The sequence below is a fragment of the Mirounga leonina genome, unplaced genomic scaffold (genome assembly GCF_011800145.1).
Source record: "Mirounga leonina isolate KUSES-001 unplaced genomic scaffold, KU_Mleo_1.0 Mir_114, whole genome shotgun sequence".
NCBI lineage: Eukaryota > Metazoa > Chordata > Mammalia > Carnivora > Phocidae > Mirounga > Mirounga leonina.
The window spans coordinates 26,256,969-26,276,044 of record NW_023270265.1 but is presented as its reverse complement, the minus strand read 5'-3'; the positions used below and the strand labels follow the sequence as shown (position 1 = coordinate 26,276,044).

The following is a 19,076-nucleotide window of genomic DNA, read 5'->3' as shown; positions in this document are numbered from 1 at the left end:
TCTTTTCCCATAGCTTCTCTTAGAGAAATGAATTTTCTAAATTTATTACCTACTGTGATAGCTAATTTTGTGTCAACTTGGTTGGGCCACAGGGCACCCAGGTATATGGTTCAAGATTATTCTGGGTGTCTCTGTGAGGACTTTTTGAGTGAGATTAACATTTGACTCAGTAGACTGAGTAAAGAAGAATGCCCTCTCCAGTGTGGGTGGGCCTCCATCCAATCTGCTGAAAGCCTGAATAGAATAAAAGGCTGAGTAAGAAAGAATTCTTTCTCTCTTTCTGACTGTCTTCAAGCTGGGGCATGGGTCTTCTCCCTTCTTTGGACTCTGACTCAGACTGGAACTCAACCATCGACTCTCCTAGGTCTCTAGCTTTCTGACTGCAGGTCTTGACTTTTGTAGATCTTGGTTATTCAGCCTCCATAACCATGTGAGCCAATTCCTTATAGTAAATCTATCTATATATTGACAGAGAGAGAGAAGATAAAGATGGATATTCCATTGATTGTTTCTCTGGAGAACCCAGACTAAAACACCTACTAAATAAAATAGGATTTTACTTTATTTTCGTAAGCTTAGTTTGCTCACATTTCAAAAACTCTTCAATTTAATATCTGTATTTGATGAATCATAAAACGTTCTGAAATGCAATTCTGGGAGTCTGTCCTAAGAGGCAGTGTGGTGTGCAGAAAGGGCTCAAGCTTGGGAATCAGACTGACATGGGTTGAATTCTGGTTGTACCACGTATTAGCAGTGTGACTTTAGACAAGTTATTTAACCTCCTGAGGTTCATGTTCCTTATTTGAAAATAGGACTTGGGGCTCCTAGGTGGCTTAGTCGGTTAAGTGTCCGACTCATGATCTCAGCTCAGCTCTTGATCTCAGGGTCATGAGTTCAAGCCCCACATTGGACTCCACGTTGGGTATGGAGCCTACTTTAAAAAAAAAAGAAGAAGAAAAGAAAGAAAACAGGGCTAGTAACTTATGTCTCATCAGGCTGTTATGAGTCTCAGCAGCACCAGCGTAGTGCCAGGCATGTAAATACTCACTTAAAGTTAGTTCCTTATATTGTGACCCTGAACGGAAGAACATTACTTGGCCATCTGATCATGAAGCCAGCCTTTAAGAATGTGGGTTGGGGCTTGAGGGTGGGTGAATGGGAATGGTAAAGTCAAACCAGCTTACCTCAATATTCCCCAATTAAATCTAATCTAATGTCCAAGATAAGCTGAATATTTTCTCCCTGTCAAACAAGTGTGGGCTCTGCCACTCATTCATTGTTAAAAATGTCATTATAATACCTCAATTTTCATTGTACTTTTCCTTTACTAATCTTAGAAGCTCATAGATACTGGCTTCCAGGAAGAGAATGAGGTCCAGTGGTTTATTATTATTCCACATAAAAATGAAGCCACAGAGATTCAGATGGTGTCTTACCTAAAAGAATATGGCAAGTCAGCCCCTAAATTCAAATCTCTCTCCAGGCACGTAGGCAGCCAACGGCAATGTCGGGTCCTTTGTAACATTATATGCCAGGTGCAGTGAGGGTGCAAAATAAAGAGAAGACATCGGTCTATCTTCAGCCTAAGAATAAAGAGAGGATAAAACTTGTGGAAAATATGTAGAAACACATCCTATTAGGAATATACATATTTATGAATGTAATTCCCTCAAGTCTTTGCTCAAATATACTTTCTCAGTGCCACCTACCTTGATCACTCTAAATTCTGCAGCCTATCCCCCTGCCCATTACTTTTAATTCTCCACTTCTTGCTCCACTTTTTACCTTACCTATATAATACCGATTATGTAATGTGTATATTTAGGTTTAATTTTTATTATCTCTCCCTCCACACACACACTAGAATGTAAACTCCACAGTGCAAAGATATTCTGTTTTGTTCATTGACGTATCCCAAGTGTTTAAACCGTACCTAATATATATGAGGCACTCAATACATATCTGTGGGATAAATAGGTTCTGAGAACCTACAGGAGAGTTTCAAGACAAGGAAGAAGTTGTGAACACATGCCTTTCCTCCCTCTCCAAACCCTAGTAAAACAACGGTAAGGGGATTTTTTTTTTTTTTAAGGCATAATCCCAGAAGATCAAAAAGGACAGGGAAAAAGGTCTTAGGAAGCTGAAAAACAGATGGGTGAGGGATTAACTGTCTTAGTAGAACCTAGAAAGCTGAAGCTTAAGCAGGCAGTGGGGAAACCCAAGAGGCAAATGATTTACACTGAAGAACCCAAAAGTGTTCAAGATTTGGTGTACCAGCTACTTTTGGAAGTGGGGATGGGGGTGGGGAATGGTGTGAAGGTATGGTTTAGGACAGGGTAATTGTTCTGTTGTGAGGAGATTCCTCCCCCGACTCCAGGCAAAACACTGGAGGTTTATTCATTGGTAGGGTTGTAATCAAGCATCTCTTGACTGGAGAACACCAATTCTTCTAAGGGCAGAGTTATTGTATTGGTCCGGATCCAAGCAGGAGACAAAAACTACACAGTATTAATCAAAAAGCTGGGGGTTAAGTAGAATATATACCGAAGCGTACACTCCTCAGCTCTTCTCTTCTTTCAGCTTCTAAAATGCTGGCATCCAGGCTGAACTATTCAAGCAGGAGATTGGAAGAAGCTTCTTTGCAGACTCTGACAGCCTACAGAAAAACTTATGATATAGTGTTGGGAATGATGCAAACAAACAGTCCAGTCAGGAACACAAAGATCTGCTTGCACTAGATGTGCCCTATCACATGCTCAGAGCCTCTGATTGGCTTTTTGGTGTCTCACTAGATACATGAATAAACAGCCAAGGATCATCAGTTGTCTGCGGAAACATATTTGCCAAAACAAAAAACAGGAACAAAATATTCGGAGGACAAGAGACTATGTAGTGCGAAGAAAAATATTCCCTCAAACTATCATTAATAATCTCAAAGGAAAAAAAGAAAATATTGCATCCATGGAACAAGACAATATGCAATAAAAAGGAAAATTCCAAAAGAATTTTGCCAATTAAAGTATGATAGCGGATCTTAAAAACTCAATACAAGGTTTGTAAGATGAAATTGAGGAAACCGCCTAGAAAACCAAGCAAAAGAAAAAGATGTGGAAAATAAAAGAGAAAGATAAAAAAAAATGGAGGATCAATTCTGGAGATGAGAGAGAGAGAAAACGGGAGGAAATAATCAAAACAATTCTCAGAATGGAAGGACAAGCATTTCTAGATTGAAAGAGTCCACCAAGGCCTTGATACCAAATGAAAATGGATCCATACCAAGGCACATCATTATGATATTTTGGAAAATGGAAGACAGAGAATATCTTAAGAACACGCTTTTTCATGAGACTAATAGAGAAGGGGCTTTTCCAAAATAAGAAGAAACCAAGAAAGAAAAAAACACAAAGGATCCAGGAGCAGGAAATCCAAAGTAGGAGAGAAGAAAAGGGACTCTCTAGAATGATGCTGAAGAGAACTGGCCAAATAAGACCTAGTCAGCAGGCTTGGAGAGCAGCCAGTCCAGGCTGGAGCAGGTGAGAACCTGGAGAAGGTTCCAGGAGAGATCTCTTTAAGAAGATGAGATTGATAGAATGCCCAGTGTAACCAAATGTATTAAGAACAGATATAGACCACTGGTAGGGAATTTGGGTTGAATTAATGGTAAGTGCCTAGAAAACTAAAAGAAAAAAGACAATCATTAGGCTCAGAGAAAACAAAAAGTTGCACAGGAGAGAAATCAGGGATATATTATGTGGCTATTGAGTGAACAATATTTACATAGTCATGGTAATATCAACACTGAATATTGATATAACCAAAACATAAAACACAACTGTACTGGGAGGACAGGAAAAGTGAAACATGCATATACCCATGTGCACAAATGGGATGTGGCCGTGGGAGAGGTGGTGATGGTGAAGAAGGTGAAAGTCTCATCTTCCATAGTGGGAGACAATAAATAATGCATAAAAAAATTTTAAATCCCTAAGTAGCCATAGAAGCATGGTAAGGAGTGGTGGATGAGGTTTGCTATTTTCAAAATAAGCCTTATAAAATGGTTTAAACTATGTGTACGTGGGGGCGCCTGGGTGGCTCAGTCATTAAGCGTCTGCCTTCGGCTCAGGTCATGATCCCAGGGTCCTGGGATCCAGCCCCGCATTGGGCTCCCTGCTCCACGGGAAGCCTGCTTCTCCCTCTCCCACTCCCCCTGCTTGTGTTCCCTCTCTCACTGTCTCTCTTTGTCAAATAAATAAATAAAATCTTTTTAAAAAGTAAAAAATAAACTATGTGTATGTGTAACTTATATATAAAATAAAAGCAAAATGCAAAGAGACTGTAAGAGACTTTTCAAGTGAACAGAGCCCACTGGGACATTCCCCCCCTACCACCGCCAGATCTATGATCCTGACATTGTCTTATCTCCTATCTCACCAATTGCCCCCCAGTATGGCCACCACCTCCACACCCAAACCAGGGCACCAAGAGAGGAAAGGGAGACACTAGTTGAGTCTGGGATCTGTTCTGTCAGGATCTTGTTGGGAGCCCTGGATCATTTTTAATCTATTATTAGTGTAGGCAATTAAAGTTACAAACATCAAAACTAGATCGTCTCTCCTCATGTATTTCATCCTCCTTACATTTCACTGAGTGTCTTAATTTCAAAACCCTTGATTCTAAATGCACCTTCTCCTTCTTTCTCTAGGTTCTCCTCCTCTAGAGGCAGGAATGGCCTCAGGGTCCATCTGCTTTTGGCAAGCACCCACACCTGCCAAGTCTTCAACACTTGGGTAACAGACTGTTACACTTTCACCTCACTGTGTTGCCTTCACCATGGATAAAAGACAGGTACTATTAGCAATAGTTATTTTTTGTACAGAATGTTACCCTTAATCTACCAAATTCTCAAATATTTTCCTTTTCTCTTTCACTGACTACTCTATTGGCTCTATTCTAAGGCTAGTCTATGACATAAATAAGGGAACTGGTTGGAGGATACAGAATGAACTTGGTAGATCAGGTGAGCTCATCCATTCATTACACAGTACTCAGGAGAGAAGAATGTCTCATTTTAGACTAGTGGAAAACAAAACAAAACATTTCATGCTGTCCTTGGCTCTGACCTAGACAGCCCTCTTATTTGTGATAGGGAAAGTGTGCTTATCCTACTTTCAATTAAACAAAGCTAGAACAGATATTTAATATCTCAGAAGAAAGAATTAGGATTCCAAACTTAAGATTAGCAAATAAATGAAACTTACTAGAAATAATTTTAAAGTCCCGTACTTCTATTCAAAAAACTTCTGTTCAGGGATGCCTGGGTGGCTCAGTTGGTTAAGTGTCTGCCTTCGGCTCAGGTCATGATCCCAGGGTCCTGGGATGGAGCCCCACATTGGGCTCCCTCTTCAGTGGGGAGCCTGCTTCTCCCTCTGCCTCCCCTCCCGGCTTATGCTTATGCTCTCTCTCTGTCTCTCTCAAATACATAAATAAATAAAATCTTAAAAAACAAAACAAAACAAAAAACTTCTGTTCAAAAAAATTTCACAAACATAACACATGGAAGATTTGGCTGAACAGTTCAAGTGAAAAAGACTGCGAGTTAACTGCAAGCTTAACCCGTTGACAGCAGGAAGTGGCTGAGGAGCGACTGCCAAAAAAGTAAATTCTTCTCTTTCTACCTCCCTGAGAACACAGGCAAGATTGCTTATGCTATATTATCAGTCAGTTTACCAATAAATATTTACCAAGGATCTGCTATGTGTCTAGTATGAGGAAAGTGCTGTGACAGGTGGAGAACAAGAGGAAGGGCTCAAGGATCTTTCAGCAGGTTGACAGAAATATATATGTAAGAAATGATGGCAGTAATGATGGCTTATATTTGAAGAGTGCTTACGTTTATTATGTACAACCATTTCTATCATTTCCTTTGACTTATAGTTGCATTAGGAGGTGGTAAGTCAGATACAGTCACCATTTTAAAGATGAGAAACTGAGGTTCAGAGAAGTAAATCACTGAATCTCAAACATTTTGCTCTCAGGACCTGTTTATGGTCTTAAAATTACCAAGATACCTCACACCATATACAAAGATTAAATAAAAATGGATCACAGACCTAAATGTAAGAGCTAAAACTATAAAACTCTTAGAAGTTAAGTGTAAATACTTGGGACCTTGGATCAGGCAATGATTTCTTAGATATGATATCAAAAGTATAAGTAATAAAAGAAAAAAGTGAAATGGACATCATCAGAATTTTAAAATCTGTGCTTCAAAAGATACTATCTAGAAAGTAAAAATACAATGCACAAGATGCAAGAAATATTTGCATATTATGTATCTGATAAGAGACTAGTATCCAGAATATATAAAGAACTTTTATAATTCAACAATTTTTTTAAAAATCCAATTTTAAAATGGGCAAAGGATTCATACAGATACTTCTCCAAAGAAGATATGTAAATGGCCAATAAGCACATGAAAAGATGCTCAATATCATTAGTCATTAGGAAAATGCCAATCAAATCCATGATGAGATACAACTTCATACTCATTAGGATGGCGATAATCAAGAAGACAGATAATAACAAGTGTTGGTAAAGATGCAGAGAAATTGGACCCCTCACACGCTGCTGATGGGAATGTAAAATGGTGCTGGCTGCTTTGGAAAACTACATGGCAGTTACTAAGGGTTAAACACAGAGTTACCATATGACCCAGCAATTCTCCTAGATAGATATCCTAAAGAATTGAAAACGTATGTACACACAAAAACTTACACATGAATGTTCATAGCAGTATTATTCACGATAACCAAAAAAATAGAAGCAACCCAAATATCCATAAACAAAATGTGGTATATCCTTAAAATGGGATATTATTCATCAGAAATTCATCAAAAGAATGAATCACTGACACATCCTACAACATGGATGAACCTTGAGAACATGCTAAGTGGAAGAAGCCAGTCACAAAGCATTGCATCTTGTATGATTCTGTTTATATGAAATGTCTAGAATAGGGAAATCTATAGAAACAGAAAGAAGAGTAGTGAGCAGTTGCCCAGGACTAGGGTGAGGAAATCATTAGGAGATATGAAGAGTGACTGCTAGTGGATAGGGGATTCCTTTAGGGTAATGAAAATGTTCTAAAATTGATTATGATGATGATCGCACAACTCTGAACATATTAAAAACCATGGAACAACACACTTTAAATGGGTGAATTTTATGGCATATGGATTATATCTCAATAAAGCTAATATAAAAGAAGAGTTTTTGTTTATGAAGGTTATATCTATTAAACATTCCCCCATTAGAAATTAAAACATAAATGTTTAAAATATTTGTTTTTGAAATAACAATAATAAACCTATTATATGTTAACAGAAACAAAGAAATTTTATGAAAAATAATATATTCTCCAAAACAAAAAATAATTCAGTGAGAATAGTGTTATTGTTTTACATTTTTACTAATCTCTGTAATGTCTGACTTAATAGAGGATAGCTAGATTCTCAAATCAGTTGCCATATGTTGTTTGGTTGAAGTATATGAAGAAAATCTTACCTCACTGATATGTAATTTAAAAAGGGAGGAGTATTTTGGTAGCTTTTTAAAAGATAATTGTGGATATTCTTCTTTGATACTACACTAAAACTCAACAAGTAAGTTTTTTTTTTTTTTTTAAGATTTTTTTTTTTTTATTCATGAGAGACAGAGCGAGAGAGAAAGGCAGAGGGAGAAGCAGGCTCCCAAGGAGCAGGGAGCCCGATGCGGGACTCGATCCCAGGACCCTGAGATCATGACCTGAGCCGAAGGCAGGCGCTTAACCATCTGAGCCACCCAGGCGCCCAACAAGTAAGTTTCTTAAAGCTTAGTTGTAACCTAGAATCTGAAACCATTTTCTGTTACATGAGAACCTACTGGTCTCTCGTGCATTTTGAATGTACGTTTTATCCATGCATGATTTAGTAACATTATGCTTTGGTCATTTGGAAAATATCCGTTGACTGAGTTAAGCAAATCTTCCAAAATGTTGACATATTTCATTCTACAATATCAAAAAGTCACATTTGTTAATATCACCAATTTCATCAAATGAGTCTTTAGTTATTGGGAAGCTGTCAAACTCCGTGCCACATGCAAGGTTTCCGAAATCCTAATTTTCTTCTTGAAAGCTCAAATTTTACCATTGGGACAAATATTGTGAGTTCTGGAAATAATAATCTTAATTTACTAATGTTCAGGAAAATGTCTGCTAAATACTCAAGTCTGAATATCCAGAGTTTGTCAGTCATCCTTTCAAGTAAAAATGATGCTATAATGAAAGTAGTGGTTACTTCAGCTCACAACTAAAATGACGTTACAGTAATGCTTTTCCTCAAGACAACCACTGTTCTTTGATATGCGGCAGGAGTGCTAATTTGGGTGTACTTTCTGTTTTGTGACACAGAATTTTTAAAGATTTTTATTTATTTACTTGAGAGGTGGGGAGAGGAAGGGGGAGAAGGAAAGAGCCCCAAGCAGACTCCGTGCTGAGCCAAGCCCCACGCAGGAACCAATCCCATGACCCTAAGATCACGACTTTCGCTGAAACCGAGAGTTGGATGCTTAACCAACTGAGCCACCCAGACGCCCCTGACACAGAATTTTTTTTTTTTAAAGATTTTATTTATTTATTTGACAGAGAGAGACACAGTGAGAGAGAGGGAACACAAGCAGGGGGAGTGGGAGAGGGAGAAGCAGGCTTCCTGCAGAGCAGGGAGCCCGATGCAGAACTCGATCCCAGGACCCTGGGACCATGACCTGAGCCAAAGGCAGATGCTCAATGACTGAGCCACCCAGGCGCCCCCTGACACAGAATTTTTAAAAGACATGTTCTCAATGGTCAAGATTTAATATCATTAATAGCTTTTACTCCTTTATCAAAAACACTTTTAAATGAAACTGACCTCTCTCCAAGTGCATGGCAGTGGACAATCCAATGACCACTAGTATGGTATGGAGCTCCTACCTTGATTCCCGTCAAGGTGCAAAGAGTTTACCCACCATTACTTGGGTACAGATGTCAACATGATGGTGAAAAAAGGCAAATAAAGGCTTAATATTATTATGAGAATAATTTTGGTCTCACAGATCCACTGAAAGTGTCTTGGGGGACCTTCAGGGGTCTGCGGATCACATGTTGAGAACCTCTGTGTCAAATGCCTCTTCCACTTATGCATCTAGTTAAGTGGTGAAACCACTGCATGAAACTAGGGTCTACAGACTCCTCATCTGATGGTTTCCTCACTGTACCACAGAATGCCAAAATGAGTGACACCCATATGAAGTCTAATATGAATTCATATAACAAACATAGTTGGTCAAATACAGCTGTAACCAAACACAGTTGACCCTTGAAAAATAGCTTAGAACTGCCCGGGTGCACTTATATGCAGGCTTTTTTTTTATATATATATATAAATACAGTACAGTACTATAACTATATTTTCTCTTATGATTTTTTAAGTAACAGTTTCTTTTTTCCTATCTTACTTTATTATAAGAATACAGTATAGAATACATATAACATGCAAAATATATGTGAATCAACAGTTTGTTATCATGAAGGCTTCTGATCAACAGTAGTCTATAATTAGTTAAGTTTTGGGAGAGTCAAAAGTTATAGCAGATCTTCTACTGCATGGGGGTCGGTACTCCTAACCCTCACATGGTTTGAAAGTCAACTTTAATTAAATTACTATCAGAGGTCTAGTTAAAAATGCAATTAGTGGTTATCAGCCACATATGATCATTTTAAGCTCCACCAGTCTGGGTCATAAAGGTCGCTTAAATAGATGTGCTTAAAAGCATGAAGAGATGGGATATAGCTAGACAGTCCAAAGAGACAAGGTTGACATCCATTCCACAGACTGAAAATAACAGAACTTAAATCTTATCACCTTTGGAAAGGGTTTCATGTACTTAAAATCAGAAAGTCAAAAACTAGGGGGAACTGAAGAGGTCATCCACGCAAGAACCTCCTCTGGGTATCTCCGACAGGTCAAACCAATCTGGTAAGGAGTGGCTTCCTTCTCCCTAGATCTCATAACAGTTCAAGTTACCTTAACTTAAAACTGGCTCTACTCCCTGACCCCCACAAGCCCCACTCTCATTCCTACCTAGTTTCCCTCCTTTATCCCACTCTCCAGAACAATAAGTAATAGGTCTCTCTACTCTTCTGTGGCATATATTAAGTCAGCACCAAGGCCCCTCATCTATACCAGGCCCATTCTTCCTTTTCTTCAGTCTAAAAGTACTCCTAAAAGCACTCAGTTTTTTCCACTTTCTTTTTTGTCTGGACCTACTCCAGGGTGTGTGTTTGTTTATTGGGGGTTTTGTGTCAGAGGGCCAAATGTAGTCTCATCCTTCCAGGCCTTGTGTCCAATGTCTCCTCCTCCATGCAGTGGTCCTGGGTTACCCTTCTCTTTTCTCCTGATGAGCCCTTCTTGTATTTCAGGCACTGTGCCATTTAATTCCCAGAACAACCCCATCAACAGGCCCCACCCCAGCCCCTTTTTAAGGCATTACACTTTGAGGGGCGCCTGGGTGGCTCAGATGGTTAAGCGTCTGCCTTCGGCTCAGGTCATGATCCCAGGGTCCTGGGATGGAGTCCCACATCGGGCTCCCTGCTCCTTGGGAGCCTGTTTCTCCCTCTGCTTCTCTCTCTCTCTGTCTCTCTGTCTCTCATGAATAAATAAATAAAATCTTTAAAAAAAAAATCTTAAGGCATTACACTTTGAGGATTTTGGTAATTGTATACAGCTATGTAACCCCCCCCCCCACTCAGGGGTCAGGATCCAGACCCTCACCCTAAAAGTGTCCTTATGCTCCTTTGAAGTCACATATGTATTTTTTTTATTTTTTATTTTATTTTTTAAAAAGATTTTTATTCACTTGACAGAGACAGATACAGCGCAAGAGGGAACACAAGCAGGGAGAGTGGGAGAGGGAGAAGCAGTCTTCCCGCGAAGCGGGGAGCCCAATGCGGGTCTCGATCCCAGGGTCCTGGGATCATGACCTGAGCTGAGCCGAAGGCAGACGCTTAACGACTGAGCCACCCAGGCGCCCCCCATATGTTTTTTTTTTTTTTTTTAAGATTTTATTTATTTATTTGACAGACACAGCAAGAGAAGGAACACAAGCAGGGGGAGTGGGAGAGGGAGAAGCAGGCCCCCCACTGAGCAAGGAGCCCAATGCGGGGCTTGATCCCAGGGAACTGGGATCATGACCTGAGCTGAAGGCAGAAGCTCAAGGACTGAGCCACCCAGGCGCCCCACCACATATGTATTTTTTTAATGGGATAATTTTGTATATACTATTTTTTAACTTGAATGTTAAATCTTCTGATGGTAATTCATATAGTTTTACAACATAATTTTAATGTCTGTATCATAGTCTATTAAACAAATATTTCATAATTTATTTAACCAATGTCCTTTTGTCAGATATCTATTTTTTTTTTTTACAATGTCCTACTCCCTCTTCCTAGAATTGTTTTTTTATTTGTATTATACGAGCCTAGTTTGGTTTTCTTCATATCTGATATTTCTTTGTTTTGCTAACTTTGTCCTCTTTCTACCTGTTAAGTGTTGGTACTTCCCAAGATTCTGTCGTTGAATCTTCTTACCTGTAATCGCTTCCTAGGTTATCAATTTCCTTTCTAGTTTCACTATACACTCTCTGGATCTCATCTCTATTTCTTTTCTGAAAACCAAGATTCTTATTCCCTACTGTCTGCTGGGTATTACTTCCAGGTGGATATTCTTCTGGTAACTCAAACTTCATATGTCAAAAATTGAACTCCTATTCCTTTTCCAAAATCTGCTTCTTTTTCTCTCCTCTCCCCTTGGCTCCCCCTCTGCCCCCGCCCCCCGCCACGTTTCGGTGAGTTGGAGGTGTTAACCCTTGCAGTCACTGAGAGGAAGCTGAAAGTCATCTTTGGGTCCTCTCTCATCTCACATTTCCAATCAATTAAGTGCTGTTGATTTGACTCCAAAATGCCTCCCAGCCTGTGCCCTTTCTATCCATTTCTCCTATGACTGTCCCGGTTTTTAGGTTCCATGACCTGCTAACTAATCTTCCAGCCCCAAATCTGGTCCTCCTTTGATCTGCTCTTTAGGTTACCACCAGTTAACTTTCGGAAACACGGAGATTATTTTCCTCTCCTGCTTGAAAATACCTGATGGCTCCCCATCGCTTACAGAAGCAAGCCTAAACTTTCCGGGCTGGATTTCTAGTCCTCCTTTACACCCTTCCTGCCCACTCTCCCACTCCTCCTTTATGCTCGGGTTACATCAGCCATGAACTGTTCCCGAGCGCGTTCGCGCTTCTGCTTTACCCTGTGACTACCCAGTCTTTGGTCTGTTTTGCTGAGTCTTTGCCGCCTGCCTCGTACACGGCAGGTGTTGGCACTATTGAAGACGAGATCAAAACTAGCCCTGCCTACCGGCCTATCCTGGTTAGCGAGGCCTCACACCACCTCAAAGGCAAGCCCTGGATTTAAGAGCTCATAAGGCTAGCCCTGAGTTGGGTAGGGGCCGGCAGTGAGGAGGGTTAAAATCTCTCTTTACGTCTCTATGCCGCAGAGAAGCGCTGGATCTGCGCGGGTAAGGAACAGCGTTCTCCGTTCCTGTGTAAACTCTCCTCGAGTTCTATAGTGCGCGACGTCTTCCCAACCGAACGGCATTTCGGTATTTCCCCCCATTCCTGAGAACGGCAAACTGAGGTCTACGCGCGCAGAGCTCTGAGTCAGGCTCCCCTCCCTAAAAGAGGCGACAGCCGGCCCGCGATTCAAAGAGAGAGAGGCTGTAAGGATAGCAGCTCCTGATTGGAGCAGACGGAGTCAGACAAGCTTGGGGGCTGCTGATTGGCCCCGGCTTGATCAGGCGCTGTTGGGCTGTTGTAAATGTAAATAGCTCTGTGACCGGCAGTAACCCCGGTGGGAGGGGGCGCAGAGGGAGGCTCTCCCTCTCCATTCATGTCTGCTACGCGCCAGGCCCAGACAGGCAGGCTCTTTAGCAGAGGAGGCTGGGCAGGACGAGGCGAGGGGCCGTGTCTCCGGAGATCTTAAGCAGGAGCTGAGAGTCAAGACCCGCCCGCGGGTCGGAGCCGGGACTGGCAGCTTCCACACAGCGATGCTTCCTTTCTGCGCTCAGCTTTGACTGTTTAAGAGAGTTTAATGGAATGTTCTGTGCGAGGATGGGGGTGTTGGAGGGCGCAGAAGCGTGGTTTTATGGGGTAACCGAAACGGCTGTAGTGGGCGTGTCGCAGGGAGATGGGAGCTTGTCCTTGCCTGTTCCTGGTCACAGTGTCCTCTTTGTGGAAAAGACAAGAGTAGGGGCATAGCTTCAGGCAAGGGAGGTTCCTTGTTGTTCAGTGTTCCCTGATGATAGCCTTTTCACTAGAGGTGCAACTTTTCCCCCACCCAGTCTAGGGGAAAGGGAAGTCTGTGGGGACTGGCTTTGTGGAAAGTAGGGAAGAGGAAAGGAACAGTTGGGTACGTGCGTGTTAAGAATAAAAGGCGACCCTCACCCACGGCTCGTGGAAATGTCAAACGCGGCAGCCCCTGTGGAAAACAGTTTGGTGGTTCCACAAAAAGTGAAACACAGAATTGCCCTGTGGCCCAGCAACTCCACTCCTAGGTATATACACAAATGAATGGAAAGCAGGTACCCCAGTACTTAATAGCCAAAAGGTGGAAACAACTCAAATGTTCATCAACAGACGAACAGAGAAACCAATTGTGCTGTTTATGTACAATGGAATATTATTTGGCAGTAGCGAGGAATGAGGTCCCCATACAGGCTACAGTGTGCATGAACCCCGGAAGCATTATGCTAAGAGAAGGAAGCGGAACACAGAAGGTCCCATTTTACAGGATAATCCCTTTATATTGAAGTATCCTGAATAGGTACAGTAATGGCCACAGAAAGCAGATCGGTGCCTACCAGGGGTTGGGTGTGGGGAAGGGAGGGGATGGAGAGTGACCGGTTAACAAGTACAAAGTCTTCTGCAGTGTTGAAAAACGTTTTGGAACTAGTTAGAGGTGGTGGTTGCACAACATGGTGAATGGGCTAAATGCCACCAAATTGTTTCCTTTAAAATGGTTAATTTTTTAAAAAATATTTTATTTATTTATTTGACAGAGAGAGAGCAGGAGAAGGGACACAAGCAGGGGGGAGTGGGAGAGGGAGAAGCAGGCTTCCCACCGAGCAGGGAGCCCGATGCGAGGCTCTATCCCAGGACCCTGGGATCATGACCTGAGCCGAAGGCAGACGCTTAACGACTGAGTCACCCAAGCGCCCCTAAAACAGTTAATTTAAAGGCATGTGAATTTTACTTCAATTTAAAAATATATACATATAAAACCAACAAACAAAAAGACTACAGGGTGAATCCTTACTGGTGTCCGGAATTCCCTAAGAAAGGAATGAGACTGTTCATGAGCAGTTTGGCACCCTCCCCCACCTTTCACTTTCGCGTTCCTCTCCGTGACGCTCATTTCCTCTGGTTGGTTACACAGTTTTTTAAAGCTTAACATGGTCCTGGCTACTCACCAGGTGGGTGAGGGAGAGGGCCCCTGGCCCCCCTGAGACTGTCCTAGCCCGGATGGAGAGCCGCTGTGAGTCAGCAGAGCAGACACTTGGCCTTTGTGAGCTATCTGTGGCCTGGGCGTGGCGGGGGTGGGGGGGGGGGGGAGGGCCAGGCCTGGTCCTGAAAAGGGGGGGGGGGGGGGGGGGGGCCTCTGCCTCCAGCAACCCCAGTATAGAATCTCAGCTCCCTGGAGCCTGCAATTAAGGCCTGTGGTATTTGCCCCAAAGTTGGTATACAAGAATCAGCACTTTGCCCGCCTGCAGTGCACAGAGTTAACTATAGGTCACAGAATTCGGCTCCTAATCCCTGTGACATATCAACAGTTCGTGGCAGGAGGCAGAATTTAACACAAGACATGTGATCTTTCAGTAATTTTATCAACCACTGATTGTTTAGGTGCAGGAGATATTCTAAAAGAAGAAGATGCCCTTAAGGATCTCAAAACCTGACAGGAGGGTGGAGTATGGTTGGGAAAAGTATAGAGGAAATGTCACAGATGTTTCTACCATTTGAGAGGTGAGCTTCACTCAGGTGTGGCTGAACTGGGTCATGAGATGGAATGAGTTGGGTTCTTCCGGAACAGAAAACGCATCTGCAGTTTGGACTGCATAAATTACAACCAGGCTTGTCTCTGGGTATAACTGAATATCACAAGGCGTACACTGGAATATATGAGACTTATGCTCTTGGGCTTTGGTTTGTCATCTACTCCACACCCAACAGAGAGTAATTAATGACCACAGTTCTGGAGTTGGATCACAGCACCATCAATCACTCTCTCACAGCTTAACTTCTCCCCAAGTGAATTCAATGACCTCACGTAAACTTGGGATAATGATAGCACCTACTTCTGATACAGGGAGGTAAGGCATTAGCAAGCGCTCATCGCGATAGAATATCGTATGTGGTATGTGGATTTTTCCAAGGACTTTGGTTTAGCAAGAACATCATCCGAGACTCTTTAGTTTATAGCATATGCCTTTTCTCATGTGACTGGCGTCTCTGTCTCCTTGCAGTTTGAGAACAGAGACCACATCACTATTTAATTAAGAAAATACTGAGTGCTGCTTTTGATTATACATGAGTTTGAATCTCACCTATTTACAATTAGTGGCAAAAACATTAAAACCGAGAATTTTTTCTCATGTTTTTTACTGAGATACAATCCATAGACCATAAAAATTGCCCTTTCAGTGTATGATTCAGTGGTTTTTAGCATATTCACAGAGTTGTGCAACCACGGTCACAATCTAACTTTAGATCATTTCATCATTCCCCTGCCACACCAAAACCCATGCTTCAGTTCTACTCCTAACCCCTGGCAACCCCCAGTCTGGTTTTGTCTCTCGATTTGCCTGTGCTGCAGTTCACATAAATGCAACCATATAGTACATGGTCTTTTGTGTCTGGCTTCTTGCCCTTAGAATAGTGTTTTCAAAGTTTACCCATGTTGTAGAGGCATCAGTAATTCTTTTTCTTTTTTCTTTCTTTTTTTTTTTTGGTGGCTGAATACTATCCCATAACATGGCTATACCACACTGTGCTCATTCATTTATGAGGAACAGTGGGGTTGTTCCTACTTTTTAGCTATTGTATAGTATATAATGCTGCCATGTTTTTGTGTGGGCATGTTTCCAATTCTCTTGGGTATATACCTAAGCATAAAATTGCTGGATCATACTGTAACTATGTTTTATTTAACCTTTTGAGAAACTGCCAAACTGTTTTCCAGAGGAGCCTCATAATTGTAGATTCCCCCCAGCAATAAATGAGGGTTCCAGTTTCTCTACCTCCTCATCAACTCTTGTTATTAACTGTCTTTTCACTGGAGCCATCCTAGTGAGTGTGAATGGTTTCTCGTTGTGGTTCTGACTGGCATTTCCTTGAGAGCTAATACTGAGCATCTTTTCATGTGCTTATTGGTCATTTGTGTATCTTCCCTGGAGAAATGTCTGTTCAAACCCTTTGCTTATTTTAAAATTGGGTTGTCTTTTTATCGTTAAGTTGTTCCTTTTCTTTAAGTAAGTTCTACACCCAACGTGAGGCTTGAACTCACAACCCGGAAATCCAGAGTCACATGTTCTACTGACTGAGCCAGCCAGGTGTTCCTGTAAGAATTCCTTTTATATTCTAGGTACTAGTCTCTTATCAGATGGAGATTTGCAAATATTTCTTCTCATTCTGTGGGTTGTCTTTTTACTTTCTTTTTCTTTTTTTGAAGATATTTATTTATTTGACACAGAGAGAGAGAGAGAGCACAAGCCGGGGGAGCTGCAGGGGGAGAGGGAGAAGCAGGCTCCCCCCTGAGCCGCTGTGGGGCCAGATCGCACTACCCTGGGATCATGACCAGGGTCAAAGGCAAACGCCTAACTGATTTAGCCACTCAGGTGCCCCATCTTTTTATTTTCTTGATAGTATCTTTTGAAGCACAAATTTTAAAAATTTTGATGAAGTCCAATTTATTTATTTATTTTTTGTTGCTTAGGCTTTTGGTTGTATCTAAAAGACTATTGCCTAAACCAAGGTTACTGAGATTTATACCTTTGTTTTCTTTCTTTCTTTTTTTTAAATATTTTATTTATTTGTCAGAGAGAGAGAGCACAAGCAGGGAGAGCGGCAGGCGGAGCAGGTAGAGGGAGAAGCAGGCTCCCCGCTGAGCAAGGAGTCCGATGTGGGACTCGATCCCAGGACCCTGGGATCATGACCTGAGCCGAAGGCAGACACTTGCCCCTTCTTTAATTTATTTCAATGACATTTTGTAGTTAACAATGTACCATTCTATGGGCTTCTTTTGCTAGATTTATTTCTACTTATCTTATTCTTTTTGATGCTATTATAAGTGGAATTCTTTTCTTAATTTCATTTGTGTATTATTCATTGCTAGTTTATAGAAATAGTTGATTTTTTTTTTAAAGATCTTATTTATTTATTTGAGAGAGAGAGAATGAGAGAGAGAGAGCACATGAGAGGGGGGAGGGCCAGAGGGAGAAGCAGACTCCCTGCCAAGCAGGGAGCCCGATGCGGGACTTGATCCCGGGACTCCAGGATCACGACCCGAGCCGAAGGCAGTCGCTTAACCAACTGAGCCACCCAGGCGCCCGAAATAGTTGATTTTTGTGTATTGATCTTGTATTCTGCAACCTTGCTGAATTTGTTAGCTTTAATAGTTTTTTCCATATGTATTCTTTAGTATTTTTTTTTATATACAAAATCATGTCTTTTGCATACAGAGATGGATTTACTTCTTCCTTTCCAATCTGGATGCCTTTTCTTTTTCTGCCCTGGTGGATACTTTTAGGGCCTATCTTGGTTCTTCCCTTAGGGAAGAGGGAGAAAACTGGTGGCGGTTTTGCATCAGGAATCTTATTTCTATGCTCTTCTCCATCAGTATCTTAAATTATTTTATCTTTTGTCCCATGGTTAAACCTTAGTTACTAAACAGAGCCTTAACCTCTTTCTACCTCCCCACGCAAAACACATCAAGAAGAAGAGTTCATTACCTTGCCCCCTGGGAGCTCTTATTGTACAACTCACCCTTATTGGGAAGTTCATTACGTATTCCTTCTCTCTCTCAATCTTGAATTCAATTGAACATACTGATCAGGCTCTAAGAGCTCTCCCCTTTCTTTCCTCTTTGGAACTTTTGCAGATAGGAATCAGGAAACTGCCACAGGGTGAAATAGCAAATATACAAAATACAGACTGCCTGGAGGAAGCAGAGAAGCAGGTTTAATCAGGACAGCCAGGTAGCAGAGAGGAGGAAAGGAAATGAAAGTAGCAGAGCTTAGTGAGAATAAATTGTTTCAATTGGATGCCAGTTAATGGGAAACAAAGCTGATACTTAGAAGGAAGGGTGCAGTTATAGAGCAATGGAAACAATAGTCCAGCCTGAACATTTTAAACAAAATAGAGGGAAAGGGGTGAGAGGCAGATCCTGGTGAAGAGAATGCCACTCTCTACTCAGGTTATTAAGGTCTGACAAGGCCTCAATGAATATAGACTTGATTTTGCATGCTCAGAATTACTCTTGAGAGAATGTTGCTTCTCGTCCAAGGTGAGGGCAACCTACATTAGCAAGCTAGGGATGCTGGTTCTGGGGAACTCTTAGAAGCCTAGGCACTGTCAGGGTGGCTCCTACTGGAAGACGGAGCTCCTTCAAACTGTAAAAAGTCCACATTCTCTTTTCTACATGAGGATTCTCAGATAAGTGGTAAAGGCTAAAGGCTTTTCCACCTTAAGATCATGGAGCCCTCTTTGTTCTGGGAGTTTACAAACCTTCCCTTGGATTGTTTTTCCTTTCTTCCTGCTGCAGTTAGTCAGCAATTTCAGGAAGCCACTTAATTCCCAGGAGGGACCACATTTCTTCACATTTCTTTGGACGAATGACCTGGACTGCCCAGCCTGGATTGCAAGGTAAAGATGTGCTTGCCCAGAGTGCCTCT

General features: G+C 41.6%; 1 protein-coding gene across 1 annotated transcript in view; it reads left to right on the top strand.

Moving 5' to 3' along the window:
• Window positions 1-2,786: 2,786 nt before the first annotated feature.
• Window positions 2,787-19,076, top strand: part of PKD2L1 (polycystin 2 like 1, transient receptor potential cation channel) — an 89,413-nt gene continuing 73,123 nt past the window's right edge. The window contains exons 1-3 of the mRNA XM_035027251.1: window positions 2,787-3,660; window positions 4,703-4,845; window positions 18,947-19,047. The gene's annotated coding sequence lies outside the window, so the exon portion shown is untranslated. The remainder of the gene's footprint in view (window positions 3,661-4,702; window positions 4,846-18,946; window positions 19,048-19,076) is intronic.